We start from the raw sequence: 12147 nt of genomic DNA, 5'->3' as shown, positions 1-12147 counted from the left end.
GATAGTAAATAAGTATGTTACATTAGATGAGCACTTGGAATTTTAGTCTGTCTTGAAGAGTACTTACAGACAACCAACCAGCAACTATGATATACAGTCATTTTCACTGTGGACAGAGAAGTAAATGTCAAGAGAATTTGAGTGAATATTGAGGAGTAAGAAACCATAATCCTCTTAATTAAAATGTCTTCCCTGCCAGTACTGTTGAGGAAACAGCAAGAAGTGCTGTGTGAACACAGTGCCAAGTCCACCACTCACCTGTGCAGAGTGTTCTCACATTCCACATCAACATATGGAATCCTCTTTAGATCACACATGAATCCAGACAGCCGAGTCCACCACTCACCTGTGCAGAGTGTTCTCACATTCCACATCAACATATGGAATCCTCTTTAGATCACACATGAATCCAGACAGCCGAGTCCACCACTCACCTGTGCAGAGTGTTCTCACATTCCACATCAACATATGGAATCCTCTTTAGATCACACATGAATCCAGACAGCCGAGTCCACCACTCACCTGTGCAGAGTGTTCTCACCATTCCACATCAACCTATAGATTCGTCTTTAGATCACACATGAATCCAGATAGTCGAGTTTCCTAAATCAGATTCATTTTTGTCTAGTTCCTCCCCACATGCAGGCTCACATCCAAGTCCTTCTGCCATTCAAACTAGATGAGTTTTTCGACCTTTTGATTACACCCCATCAGGTATTCCCTTTCATGGGCCACAGACCCGTATATGTGCCCACGTTCCTCTGTAGCTTGGCTCACTGGGCTTCTTATCTAGCGGCCCCAAGCCACTCTGCTTCTCCCAGTGTGCAGGAGCCCATTTCTGTTTCAGATGCATGAACACTCTTCATCTTGGCTTCTTATTTCTCTGAACTCCAATGCTGGCTCACTGTTGTCACTTTTATATGTGAATGAGGGAAATGTCCCTACATGCTACCAGCCCATGCATCTATAAATGAGGCCTGTGGCATTCCCTTGTCCAAACTGCTCCAGTTATTTCTGGTAAGTTTTTAGTTTTCTTACCACCACCGGGATCTCACCTGGCTGTTTCAAAGTTTATAAGATATATATTTAAGCTTTATGTCATGATATTAATGGTCATATAGGGCACTAATTCTAGACATAAACTTCATCTTGCTTCTTTTTAAAAAAATATTTATTTATTATGTATACAATATTCTGTGTATATGCCTACAGGCCAGAAGAGGTCACCAGACCTTTATACAGATGGTTGTGAGCCACCATGTGGTTGCTGGGAATTGAACTCAGGACCTCTGGAATGCTCTTAACTGCTGAGCCATCTCTCCAGCTCTTCATCTTTCTTCTTATATGTGATTTCAGGCTTGAGTTTGAAGTAGATAACTAGGAATTTACTTTGCTTACCTAATATATTTAACAAGTTGTGGTCCTTTAACATCTCCGAGATCTGCTGCATATGATATTTAAAATGTTTAAGTTTTCTGCAGTGATCCGTGACCATTCCTAACATTGAAGTCTCCAAAACATTTGAGAATCCACCTGAATTGTAGTAATGCCACTAAGCTGGTAAGCACCAACCAAAGGTGAGTTTTGGACTACAAAGTGCGTAGGACAATTTCAAGGTTGCTAGCTGAGATGGTCCAACCAATTAGGCTACTCCAGCCAGGATTTCATATAAGCCCTGTACCTTCCCATCAAACCAATACTAGATAAAAGCTAGATTTTCTAGGGCTTTACCATAACCTCAATTTTCTCAGGGTCCCCTAAAGATGCCGTGATCCCCAGACAACAGGAAGTAATTGATGTCCATATTCCTGAGAGGTGTGGTGGGTGGTTTTTGGTCTTTCAGTGGATGTTTGTCATTATTTAACAAGTTGTTATTGACCATGGTAAGGGAAGTAACTAAGCAAAGGAAATTATATTCGGGGATCTCATTCTGAAAGGAAAAAGGGGAGTTATATAAATGATAGGATTAAAATGTAGATTATTGAATCTACATTCAAACTAAAAAGGCAAACTAGTCTCAAATATTTTACATTGTTTTGATTTTTATATTGATACAAATTTAAGTTTATTTTTGTTATACTGTATATATTTTTCTGATTTTGTTAAGGTATTATAATTTTCTAATTCTTTTTGTGTATGTGTGTGTTTTATTTTATTTTTATTAAAAATTTCTGCCTCCTCCCCGCCTCCCTTTTCCCTCCCCCTCCCTCTCCAGAAAAAAGAGCAGTCAGGGTTCCCTGCCCTGTGGGAAGTCCAAGGTCCTCCCCCCTCCATCCAGGTCTAGGAAGGTGAGCATCCTAACAGGCTAGGCTCCCACAAAGCCAGTACATGCAGTAGGATCAAAACCCCGTGCCATTGTCCTTGGCTTCTCAGCAGCCCTCATTGTCCGCCATGTTCAGAGAGTCTGGTTTTATCCCATGCTTTTTCAGTCCCAGTCCAGCTGGGCAGCTGAGGAGAGAAAGCCTGAAATGGCCTGATCCTATAGCCATACTAATGAATATCTTGCATATCACCATAGAACCTTCATCTGGTGATAGATGGAGATAGAGACAGAGACCCACATTGGAGCACTGGACTGAGCTCCCAAGGTCCAAATGAGGAGCAGAATGAAGGAGAACATGAGCAAGGAATTCAGAACCACGAGGGGTGCATTCGCCTGCTGAGACGGTGGGTCTGATCTAATGGGAGCTCACCAAGGCCAGCTGGACTGGGACTGAATTTTCTAATTCTTGAAGTGCTATTATCACACATTGTTTAAGATAATTAAGAAATGTATGTTAGTAGTTAGTCAACTATAAGAATCAAATTTATGGCCATGTTCAGTATGTGAGCAAGGTCATACAGATATATTTTATATAGATAGATGTTCTTCAAACACTTCAGAGACCTATAGAATATGGAATTTAAAATGTTTTAATAACATAAGGTTTTTATGACAGTAAGACATTTCTGCTCCTGGAAGCATCAATTTTCTTCAAAAATGGATGATGGGCATTGAAGAACCTCCTTATGGAGTTTGCTTTTATTTTGGCAAAGTTAAACACTGAGCAAGAAACTGCCTTTGCCTCAACTGCTGACAGTATGCCATACAAACTGGACAAGCAAAACACAAAAGAAAGTGGTTACTAAATAGTCCTTCAAAATTCCTGCTTCACAGAAAAGTCTGCCAGATATTCTAGGCCTGTAGACAAAGATAAATGCCCCAGTGTTATAAAGGAATCTTGGGTCATTGTCCGGGCAGCCAAATGACTCTGTCGTTTCTATAGTTTTTGCAGTTGTTTGCTCTGCACTTTCTATTTACTCAGATAATATAAATTTCTTGGGTCTCTAATAGAATTGGAGAAGAGATGTAGTTACAGTTTTTCTTGTTACCAAATTCAGAAAAGAAATTCACAAAAGATGTGTAAAGTGTATAAGGTTGGCAGACATAAAAGCTTAGGTTGCTTGTCTAAGAAAATGTTTTGAGGTCTAAAATGATAGTTTTTGGTTGGCAAAACAAGATAGGATAGAAAATGAATTTGGTGCCAAATTTTGGACTCACCAAGATAGGATAGATATGAAGAATTTGGTTTGAATTTGCCAAATGCAAACACCCTGGAAATTGTAATAATTCTTACCTGATAATTGTTTATCGGTTACTGTGTTAGAGTTAAGACCTTTTTTTTATTTAGACAAAAAGAGAGAAATGTTGTGGAATAATGTGATCACACTCTGACATTTCCAAGACTAGCAATAAAGTTTACTTTGAATCAGAACTTGGAGCTAGCTACTAGCTGAACAAAATTAGTCATAGAGGTTTTGGATGATTGAGGACAGATAGAAACAGGAGGTGGTAGATTGGGTAGTAGAAAAATTCTTAACCTTTTTAGATCAAGGAAGGAGAGAGATGAAGTCACTGGCCATTTCCCCACTTCTTCTCTGATCATTCAGGTTCTTACCCAATATTTGACTCCTAAGTTTTTATTTATAAAGAATAATTAGATGAACACATCAGTTTGTGTCCTCCATCTTCTCTGGCTCTTTCATTTTATCTGCTTCATCTTCTGCAAAGTTTCTTGAATTCTGAGGGGAGGAATTTGACGGAGACATCCACATTAGGACTGAGTGGTCAAAGGTCTCTCACTCTCTTCACATTTCTGCCTGTGTGTCTCTTCATCTGTATCTATCTACTGCAGATAGAAGCTTCTCTGACGATGGCTGAGAAAGACGCTTATCTATGAGAATATCAGCATGTCATGAAAAATCGTCGTGTTTCTTTAAAAAAACAGTAGTGGTGTTTGGTTTCCCCCAAAATCCCTGGCCACTGTTGTATCAGGCTCTTGGACAACCAAGCAGTATCAGGAAGAAGTTCCATCTCATGGAATGGGTCTTAAATCCAATCAGATATTCTTTGGTTACTCTCATAAGTGGCTTTGTGCCACTATTGCAGTAGTACATCTTGCAAGCCAGTCATCATTTTAGATTGAAGGGTTTGTTTGTTACTGGTTAGGTGTCTGCATTTCTCTTTTGGTAGCAATCAAAGTACACTCTATTACCATGAACACTTGTCATTAGGAGTGAAAGCTCTCTTTAGACAGCAGCTCAACTTCTCTGCATTGAACATGTTATGTTGGCATTGTAGTGAGCAATAGATCTTACTGTCAGATTGCAGAGAGCAGGTAATAGTCTTGACAATATCCTGAGTTCTTTGGGGCATTCTTATGGGGCACTGTTGGGCATTACTATGAATAGAGGTAATTCATTCCTTCACTGGAAATTTCATTTGTTGACAAAAATGTCTAGTTGGACTCTTTCTCCCCTGTTATTTGGTGATTTCATATATATTTTCTTCATATACATATTCTGAACTTTCAGACAAAGTGGCTAAATGACATGAATAGTATCTGACAATTTTCAAAGAGTTACTCTGATATCGAAACTCAAGGGTATCATTCCCTAGAAGAAATGGTCTCCTATTGATAAAGTTTTCCAGATGTAGAATAATATAAAAAATCAGAACTCACATTTTTATTATTATATTAATGCAACTTAGTAAAATAAATGAAAATATACTTCTGAATAATAATCTGAATTTTTTAAACAAATCGAACTTTTTTCAAAACTGATGGCCACCTCCTTATGTGTATCACAGGATGCTGTTTGGGAGAAACTTGCAGTCTCAGGTATGGTCCTTAAAGAAAATATTAGCATGCTTGCTGAACTTCCAAAATGCAGATCAGTTCTTGTAAGGCTTTTTACTTTATGTGTCAGCTTTGGTATTGTCCCATATTGAATTTACCAACCTATTTCAAATAGCTTGAATATAAAGTGGCAAAATTATTACATGTCAGTTGAGCAACCACTATAATAAGCTCTGTAACATGAGGGCCAGCTTGTTGGGGTTTATGTCCTGCCCAGTTCCCCACCACCGGCAAACCCCAAGAGAAAGTCAAACAGACATCTCCATAAGTTATAAAACTGATTGGCCCATTAGCTCAGGCTACTTATTAACTCCTGTAGCTTATATTAACCAATATTCTTATCTATGTTAGCCACATGGCTTGGTATCTTTCTAAATCGGGCAGATTACATCTTGCTTCTCAGTGGTCTGGGCAGGAGTGGGAGGAATGGGCTTCCTCCTTTCCAGCATTCTCCTGTTCTCATGGCCCCGTCTCTACTTCCTGTCTGCTTGCCCTGAGTATACTTCCTGCCTGGCCAATCAGTGTTTTATTAAAATACATGATTGACAGAATACAGATGATTCTCCCACACCACTTCCCCCTCTTTTTTTGTAAACAAAGGAAAATATCCATAGTCCATTTTTTTGGGATTATGGGCGTAGTATTCCAGGCTACTTCCTGCTGGTTGGGGGTGCTGATAATCTTATGGGGACCTAAAGAGAATTATCATCAAGTCCTGACTGGAGTATCCTGTGAGTCTTGATCACCTCAGGCATCAGTCCTGAATCTGTTTTGGATGTAGAACTCTGATAGCAAGCCATCAGTTCCTACTGGAGATTTCTCAGAGGGTCTTCCTTGATCAAAACTGATTTTTCTTAATTCAGAATGAATCCACAGTCTTTCATTTCCTGAGGAAACAAAAACAAAATCTCTTCTCCAAAGTAACATACCTTTTGATTTCAGTTTTGAAGTCAAGGTATTTTCAAAATACCCATCTGGAATTAATTCAGCAGCATTTATAAACAAATATCTTTTAGCAGCTGTTGCTCCTTCCTCAGCATTCAAACAATTCAAAGAAAGCATAATAGTATCAAGATTCTCTGTGTATTTTCTATCTTTATGCGGCTTTATTTTAACCTCTATTTCTTTTATTTTACTTTTACTTTTTGAGACAGGTTCTCTGTATATCTTTGTCCTGTAATAACTTTGTAGACCGGGCTGTCCTTGAACTCACAGAGATCTGTCTGTCTCTGCCTCCCCAGTGCTGGGATTAAAGGTGTGTGCTACCACACCTTGAACTAACAGAGATCTGTCTGTTCCTGCCTCCCAGGCATTGGGATTAAAGGCATGAAAGGCATGCACTACCACACCTTGATGTCACAGAGGTCAATCTACCTCTGCTTCCCAAGTGTTGGGATTAAAGGTGTGTATCACCACACCCAAACTAATGTCTTTCTTTCTTTATTTTAAGGACTTTAACCCTTTTTTAAACCTGTATATATTTTTAACAAACTGTAAACCATTTAGAGGGTTTTTTGAATCTCTCTTTACTGTGTATCTCTCTCTCTCTCTCTCTCTCTCTCTCTCTCTCTCTCTCTCTCTGACTACACAGTCTTTAATTAACCAAGCAACATGGGGGGATTAAATGGTGGCTTTGACAGCTGGATCCAGCCCATTCCTTGGCTTTTTGTGATTTCAGCCTCATGGTGGAGGTACTGACTGTAGCCATGTTTATTGTCATAACTCTATGGTGTTTTTAAGGTCCTTGTTAGCAAGCAAGCTGCAACAGTCAAATGCTTTCTCTGTAGCTTACCTCCTGCCTCAAAGAGTCAGAGTTTGCACTGGCAGGACGGCCCAGAAAGCCAGCATTTTAAAATGACACAACTTTTTTCCTGCTACGGCTGAAAACTGAGAAGTATGCAGTCAGCTTTTCATCAACACCATTTAAGTGTTTCATGTTTGGACCTCTTAAAGAGCTGCAGGGTTTTGCAGCTAAAGCTGAGTCAGGAAGGCTCTCTTAAATGAGAGCACTTGCCTCTAGCAAGCAGAGCAGATCTGAGAGATTGATGCTACCAAGAAGCCATGCTTTACTCTATTCTTTTCTGCCCAGAATTACTTCCCAAGCTCTCTCGGGTTTTATGTGGATGCAGTTATCCACATTGGGCACCATTCTGTAACATGAATAGGCCTGCTTGTTGGGCTTTCTGTTCTGCCCGGTACCCCACAGCCGGAAAACCCCAAAGAAAATCACACAGAGCTCTCCATAAGTTATAAAACCGATTGGCCCATTAGCTCAGTCTTCTTATTAGCTCTTGTAGCTTATATTGACCCATTATTATTATCTATGTTAGCCACATAGCTTGGTACCTTAGGCTGAGAATTAGTACAAGTTGGCACTGTGAAGTAGCCTGGAAAACTATGGCCACATTCCCCAAAAATGGACTATGGATATTTTCCTTGGTTAAAAAAAAAGAGGGAGAATTGTCTGTATTGTGTCAATCAAGTTTTAAATAAACACTGATTGGCCAGGCAGGAAGTATAGGTGGGTCAACCAGACAGGAAGTAGAGGTGGGGTGATGAGAACAGGAGAATTCTGGGAAGGAGGAGGCCCATTCCTTCCATTCCAGCCCAGACCATCAAGAAGCAAGATGTAACCTGCCCGGCTGAAAGGTACCAAGCCATGTGGCTAACATAGATAAAAATAATGGGTTAATATAAGTTACAAGAGCTAATAAGAAGACTGAGCTAATGGGCCAATAAGTTTTATAACTTATGGAGATCTCTGTGTGATTTTCTTTGGGACTTGCTGGCTATGGGGTACCGGGCAGCACAGAAACCCCAATGAACAGGCCCATTCATGTTACAAAGCTCCTGTAGAATTCGTGTCATCTTAAGTTAGAAACATCATGTTTATAGAATTTATTAATTATTGTAATAATATTCATAAAAGTAAATTAGTACTAATTTTTATAGAAATTATGTGTTTGATCATATGCTTATAAAAGCAAAACATTATTAATTAAACAAAATGATTCTTGACTTCTCATGAGACATCTTCATAAGCAATTTCTTTTTGGCTTACCTAAAAAATTTAATTTCATGTTGTCTCAGAAAATATTATATTGAGATTTGATAGATATATATATATAAATTTATAATATAAAATGTCTGATAAGAGATTTTCAACTGAAAGCTGAAGATACCATTCCAATTTGAGATGTTTCTGACTTTATATTATATGGTTATCAAGAAAAATTTTGTGCCAAGTATATTGTATTTGAAACAATGGCAAAGCCTGTTTTTATATGTAAATCTATGTGTATCTTATATACATATAAGTATATATCGTACTTATATTAGAAACAATGCAAAGCCTTTACATACATATGTGTGTATACAGAGATACACACACACACACACATACATATGATTTGCTGAGACCATGTGGCCTGCAAGGCTTTTACATGTAGCCTCAAAAGAACAGAACATTTTGCAGTTTCCCAGTTGTCATTTGGGAGGCTTTTGCTGCTAAGTGATATTTGAATGAAGTAAGACGAACATGCCTTTCTTTGCTTGGTGTCTCCAAAATAATCCCCAGTGACACTTCTTGGTTTCTGGTGATATTCCACCATAATGTAATAGCAGTCTATCAAATATGCAATATTTAACATGCCCCAGGCATTGGTTGTAAAAGCTTTAAATGAATTTTCTCACTGACTCCTCATGATACTACAGTGTGTTAGTACACTCCATTTAACAAAAGAAGAAACCAAGACACAGAGAAAGCTAAGCTGCTCAGCTAGTAGGCAGCTGTGCAGTATTGGACCCTTGTACCTGGCTTCAGGAGTCTGTGCATCGGCCCTCCAAACCACAGGCATCAAATAAAGTCACAGAATGCATAGCAAGTTACAGTGCTGAGGAAGTCTAGGGAGCACCCAGCAGTCACAAAACAGATAACTGATAGAGTGTGCTTTCCAAGATTACAAAATGTCCAACAATAACCAAGAAATGAATCTGGAAAGACTGCTAGCTAACGTTTGGCTGGTACTAGTGCACAGCAGTTGACCTAAAGTAGATGAATCAGTTCAAATTCTCTTGCCATGTAGTATAATTTCCTGATATTCTAATATCAAAGAGTATGGCAGAAGCTAGCTTAGTGTTCTGTTGTGGTACACACGTGTATGTGCTTGTGTACATGTGTGTGTGTGTATACACACACACCACTTCCTAGGTGTAACCAAAGCCCCATTCTAGAAAATGCCTTAATGTGAGCTCCTTCTCCGTATTCTTAGTTCACCTAACACTGACGTCATTGGCTGCATTTGCAATAACGACAATTCCGCTACAGGTCTCTAACTGATCAATGTTTTTTTAAATTGGATTTGTAACCTGTTCTTACTGAGAGCAGTATGGAGTACCTCTGTGTTTTTATACTAGTGTTTTTCAAGGTCCTTTCTGGGAATGACTAATGTACTAGCCTGGAGACATCAGTGGACTCCAGAGAATCATATAGTCTCAGACACAGCTACCGTCCAGGGTGGGCTCCGTCTATAGAGATGTGGATAGTGATGCTGCTGAGTGGTGGCAGGACAATCATATCAATCAAGTTTTGTTGTTGAGACACAAGCACCTGGAACTGAGAATGCTGTTAAAGTTAGAGCTTGCAGTTCATTGGCTTTTGGCTTTTGACAGGCTCCAGGTGATGCTGCTCCTGCTAATGGTGCCCACAGTTGCTGAGCAGCAAAGCCCCTGGAGGTGCACATGGCAGAGACAGTTCACCATTTGATCTCCATTTTCTGCTCAGGTTCACACTGCACACCTTGCAGATAGAATGTATTTACACTGCAGCAGGAAAAAAAAATTGTTCTGAAACCTCAGAGACTTGATCTGAGTTTGACCTCTGCCAAACAGAGTAGGAGACCGCCAACTATCATCATAAAATAGAAGAAGATAAAGTTTCCCTTCTTTTGGGTGTCTATGTGCCCAGCCAGGTATTTCCCTAGTATCTGTCATGTAGATGAAAACTAGGTAAAATAAATGGTTTCAAATTTTCTTACTACTCCTTCACAAATAGTTTGGGACATCAGCAGTATGGATTTTGCTATCTTGTACACACAGGGAATCAGACCTAATCTTGCTTGACTTCTAACTCCAATGTTTTGCATTCCATCTTTTTACGGGTACTTAAAATGTCTAATATGACTACAGGAACTAGACGTTCGTTGGTAGTTAATGTACGTCTACATTAATGTGTAATGGGATTGGGCATCAGACTACGAGTGCCCCTATTAGGAGTTTTTGCAGCATCTTTCTCCTTAGCGACTCAATGTGATCTAACATATCAGTTCATTTGTGACCTTGAATTACCAGGGCTACTGTGTAAATATGGAAATACATGCAAAGAAGTTGTATAATTTTTCCACATGATTTTTCAAGTGATCCTTTTTTAAAGGAAAGAAGAGCCATTATTTTCCGAAAGTCTATTGTTTCATGTGAATTAAAAAGATAACACAATACTTTCTGAGATGAGTTTTTTCCTAAAAGATGAGTTTCTGGAAATGGTTCACTTGATTTTATAACTTAGTTCTCTATTTAGAGGGCATTAAGTAGCATTAGGCACTGTTAGAGGCTGTAAGTGCAACTGTCCACATGAGCACATGGAGATTACTTTCATATAACTCAGTTTCCAGGGGTTTGATTGCTGGTGAAAAGTGGAAAGTACAAACCTTATAAAGTAAATGAATAGAAATCAGAGAAGCTCAGCTATAGTTAGGACTTGGGGTGTTGTTCTCAGACAGGATCTGGGGGGGGAGGGATTGGACCGAGTGTTAAATGCAGTATTATTAAACTAACTCCCATCAGATTCAAATTTGATCTTGTTTTTCATAGTGAGCTCTGTTGTGACACTGAAATTATATACTTTCCTTAAAGTTATTTTTAGGTGCTCCCCCTGCCATGGCTGGTTTGTTGGTCTACTGTTTTGGATTTCCTTGTTCTGAATGCTGTATGTTCTGCCCTCACATTTCTCATCTAACATCTTAGCCTCTTTTCTTCAGTGCCGTTACTGTCTGGTTGATTCAGCATCCCTGAAGCACATGGCTCACTCTTCTATAACATTTCTGCCAAGTCCCGCAGTGAGTCAGCAGGAGCTTTTCACTAGCATCTTAGAGAAAGTAAGAGGTATACATCCTTGGAGAGCAAACGCTGGTGTGTAATGGAGGTGTAAACCTGTGTTAGCTGCCTAAGCACCCTCCTGACGCCCATCCTTCTCTGAAGCAGTAACCAGTTCAGCATTGAAAGGAGCTGAAGATGGTGTGCACTCTCTTCACGCATTATCAAAGGGGGTCTGGTTCAAAATCTTATATTCATTTTACTGTATAAAAGTATTGCTAGAATAGATGGAAATTAAACTAGCAGCTTTATTACTGGGTATCATTGCTGGTAGGTACAGGGTCAAAGAATGTGACTTCAAGAGTGCCAATACTGAAGTGCCGAGTCCAATCCCTGTCTTCCCCCAGCTCCCCACTGACCACTTTCCAATGCACTACTTGGTCTGAAAAACCAAGTTGTCTTGCCTTGGCAAAGTCTGTCTTAACTAAAAGAAAATCATGGTTTAAAGGAAAGTCCTCACAGTCAGGCATACCACAAAAGATAAAAACAGAACAAAACAACTGGTTAATTCAACCAGTGTTCCTGGCCTGAGACTCCTTCCCTAGTGTGGAGGACAAGAAGGATGGAGAAGCTACCAAATTGATTGACTGACTGTGGAAGACAGTGAGAGAGACAGGACAAGGCAGATGGTGTCGTGTCAGAGGATTTCTCCTGAGGAAAATTATTCATTGCAAATGACAAAGTGAATGACTTATATTTACACAGTGATGCTTTAGGTACACAGAACTTGCTGATTTTTTTATCCTCTCCTCTCTTCTCGTCTTTTCTTTCTGACAGAGTCTTGTCTGTAACCATGGCTGGCTGATCTCACTTACAT

General features: G+C 39.4%; 1 protein-coding gene across 1 annotated transcript in view; it reads left to right on the top strand.

The window, feature by feature from the left end:
- Kiaa0825 (KIAA0825 ortholog) overlaps positions 1 to 12147 on the top strand; it is a 406382-nt gene that overhangs the window by 141852 nt on the left and 252383 nt on the right. The gene's annotated exons all lie outside the window — the stretch shown is intronic.

This window comes from Microtus pennsylvanicus, chromosome 6 (assembly GCF_037038515.1).
Source record: "Microtus pennsylvanicus isolate mMicPen1 chromosome 6, mMicPen1.hap1, whole genome shotgun sequence".
NCBI classification, from domain to species: domain Eukaryota; kingdom Metazoa; phylum Chordata; class Mammalia; order Rodentia; family Cricetidae; genus Microtus; species Microtus pennsylvanicus.
This window is presented reverse-complemented; position numbering and strand designations above follow the sequence as displayed.